Source organism: Enhydra lutris, unplaced genomic scaffold (genome assembly GCF_002288905.1).
Source record: "Enhydra lutris kenyoni isolate GAN:26980312 unplaced genomic scaffold, ASM228890v2 scaffoldscaffold9, whole genome shotgun sequence".
In the NCBI taxonomy this organism is placed as follows: domain Eukaryota; kingdom Metazoa; phylum Chordata; class Mammalia; order Carnivora; family Mustelidae; genus Enhydra; species Enhydra lutris.
In genome coordinates, this window is record NW_019154093.1 from 78,518,603 (window position 1) to 78,522,247 (window position 3,645).

At 35.8% G+C, this 3,645-nt stretch overlaps 1 pseudogene; it reads right to left on the minus strand.

Annotated features, from left to right (window-relative positions):
• Positions 1–931: 931 nt before the first annotated feature.
• On the minus strand, positions 932–1,919 carry LOC111142794 (annotated as a pseudogene).
• Between the last annotated feature and the right edge of the window lie 1,726 nt (positions 1,920–3,645).

Consider the following 3,645-nt stretch of genomic DNA (forward strand, 5'->3'; position numbering starts at 1 on the left):
GAATTTGAGAAGAATTGATATTAATTCTTCTTTACATATTTGGTAGAATTCACCAGTGAAGCCATCTGGGCTTTTATCATTGGGAGATTTTCGATTACTGATTCCATTTCCTTATTTGTTATTGGTCTGTTCAGATTTTCTATTACTGTATACTGTATACTGTATACTGTAACTTGTATGTTTTTAGTAATTTATCCATTTCTTCCAGGTTATCTGATTTGTTGGTTTGTAATTATTCAACCTATCTCTTGTGGTCTTTTGCATTTCCGTTGTCAGTTATAATGTCTCCTCTTTCATTTGTAATTACTGTTTTGTTTGTTTGTTTTTGTAATTACTGTTTGTGTCATCTCTCTTTTTTTCTTGGTGAGCCTAGTTAAGGGTTTGTCAATTTTCTTTATGTTTTCAAAAACTCAACTCTCAAGTTTCATTGATTTCCTTTTTTTTTTTTTAAGATATAATTTATTTATTTGACAGAGACACAGCCAGAGAGGGAACACAAGCAGGGGGATTGGGAGAGGGAGAAGCAGGCTTCCCACTGAGCAGGGAGCCCGACTAGGGGGTGAATCCCAGGACCCTGAGATCATGACCTGAGCTAAAGGCTTAACAACTGAGCCACCAGGGGCCCAATTTCATTGATTTCTATTGTTTTTCTTTTTCTTTTTTTTTCTAGTCTCTATTTCATTTATTTCAGAAATAAAATAAAGAAATAAAACTTATTATTTTCTTCCTTCTAGCTTTGGGCTTTGTTCTTTTTTTAGTTCCTTGAGGTATAGTTGTAAGTTGTGTATTTAATATCTTTTCATTAATGTAGGCATTTATCACTATAACTTTCCTCTTAGAACTACTTTTGCTGTATGCAGAAGACTTTTTTTGTAGAAATGATATAGTTTTATAATTTTCCCTATTGCTTCTTAATCCACTAAAAATAATTTCATAATATAATATTTTTGGCATCTTCTCTGTTACTTTCTTTGGTTTCTATTTCTTTAGGCAACAATGGCTTGATCTTTAGTAACAAACTTTCACTTGTTGAACTACAAAGGAAAGCTTGTACCGTGAAAGGTCCCAAATTGGTCTGTGCTTACAAACTTCACTGATAACTGCTTGCAGATTTGCAGCTATCTAGTCACTTGGCATATCCAGTGTTACTATTTTGGTCTTGAGAAAGTTCTCCCTTTCTTCATCTACCTTAATTTCATGTCCTGTTTTAAATAATTCAAGCATTTTGGGGATGTCATAGCCAATGGAATTTCAAGTTAATTTTGGAAATCTTTTTTTCAGCTTTTCCTTTAATGGATTAATCTTGGGCATTATTTCTGGAACAGCTACACAAAAGTCTGATTGAATTTCATCATCCAAAATCTTCTGAATCAGATTAATTCCTCCTGCAAATGCAGCTCCATGTTCTTCTGCTATTTTAATCTCTGATGCATTCCCTGTAAATACAGAACATTATTGATTTCTGAAAGGAATGGGTATGGCAAATGAAGAACACTGGCAAATGGCTCCACTTTTTTCTTCTTCGCCAGTGCCATATCCAGTGTCAAATCAAGATAAACCCCCTTGCTTTGGATTAGTAAAGTCTGGAATTTGAAATTTCTTAAGTAACTGAATAGCTTTCTCCACCTCATATATCTGTCTTGGATATAAGCGCTTTAAGTAGACATCATCTTCAGGTTTACCTTCCATAAAGGAGTATGACTTTATTTTTCAATCTCATCTTTTTTCTCATCTGATACTTTGTCTTTCACACATTTTTTTGTTTTCCTTGCAGGCTTTGTAGCAGCAGCAAAATGTCTGCTGGGCCCCTGAACGTATACAGAACAAGGAGAAAGAGGTGTCCGATAAGCCATCTTGGAAAGACTATGCTTTTGATGATGTATCAAGACTCTACCGAGGCATCTTACAGTGACCACCATGTTGACCATTCTGGATTGTGTTCTGTATCCAGTAAGTTTTGATATGTTGTGTTTTCATTTTCATTTGTTTAAAGATTTTTTTCACTTATTTGACCAATTGGCAGTTCAGGAGTGTATGGTTTCATTTCCACTTGTTTGTGAATTTTCCAGTTTTTCTCCTATTATTGATTTCTAGTGGGCAGAAAAGATGTTTGTTATGATTTCAGTCTTCTTAAATTAGCTAACCCTTGTTTTGTGATATAACATATGTTCTGTCCTGGAGAATGTTCTGCACGTGGTTGAGAAGAATGTGTATTCTCCTGCTGTTGAATGGAATGTTATATCTATCTATCTATCTATCTATCTATATAGATAGATATATATAGATATATCTATCTATCCATCCATCCGTTAGGTCTGTTTTGTCCAGCTTATAGTTCAAGTCCATTATTTCTGTATTGATTTTCTGTCTGGATGATCTATCCATTTTTGAAAGTGGGGTATTTAAGTTTCCTTTTATCACTGTATTGCTATTTGTTTCATTTTGTTTTGTTTATTAACATATAATGTATTCTTTGTTTCAGGGATACAGGTCTGTGATTCCTCAGTCATACACAATTCACAGCACTCACCATAGCACATACCCTTCCCTATGTCCATCACTCTGCCACTGCACCCCTCCCACCCCACCTTTACTCCAGCAATACTCAGTTTGTTTCCTGAGATTAAGAATCTCTTATGGTTTTGCCTTTTTTCATTTTTCCCTCCCTTTCCCTATGATCCTCTGTCTTGTTTCTCAAATTCCTCATATCAGTGAGATCATATGATAATCTTTCTCTGACTGACTTATTTTGCTTAGCATAATACCCTCTGGTTCCATCCATGTTGTTGCAAATGGCAAGATTTCATTTTTTGATGGCTGCATAATATTCCATTGTATGTATATATGTGTGTGTATATATATGTATGTATATATATACATATACACCACATCTTCTTTATCCATTCATCTGCTGATGGACATCTAGGCTTTTTTTCATAGTTCGACTATTGTGGACATTGCTGCTATAAATGTTGAGGTGCCCATGCCCTTTCAGATCACTACATTTGTATCTTTGGGGTAAATACCCAGTAGTGCAATTGCTGGGTCATAGGGTAGCTCCATTTTCAACTTTTTGAGGAACCTCCATACTGTTTTCCAGAATGGCTGCACCAGCTTGCGTTCCTACCAATAGTGTAGGAGGGTTCCCCTTTCTCTGCATCTTCACCAGCATCTGTTGTTTCCTGACTTGTTAATTTTAACTATTCTAACTGGTGTGAGGTGGTGTCTCATTGTGGTTTTGATTTGTATTTCCCTGATGACTAGTGATGTGGAGCACTTTTTCATGTGTCTGTTGGCCATTTGGCTGTCTTCTTTGCAGAAATGTCTGTTCATGTCTTCTCCCTATTTCTTGATTGGATTATTTGTTCTTTGGGTGTTGAGTTTGATAAGTTTGTTATAGATTTTGGATACTAGCCCTTTATCTGGTATGTCATTTGTAAATATCTTCTCCCATTCTGTCAGCTGTCTTTTGGTTTTGTTGACTGTTTCCTTTGCTGTTCAAAAGCTTTTGATCTTGAGGAAATCCCAATAGTTCATTTTTGCCCTTGCTTCCCTTGCTTATGGCGATGTTTCTAGGAAGAAGTTGCTGTGGCTAAGGCTGAAGAGGTTGCTGCCTGTGTTCTCCTCAAGGATTTTGATGCCTTC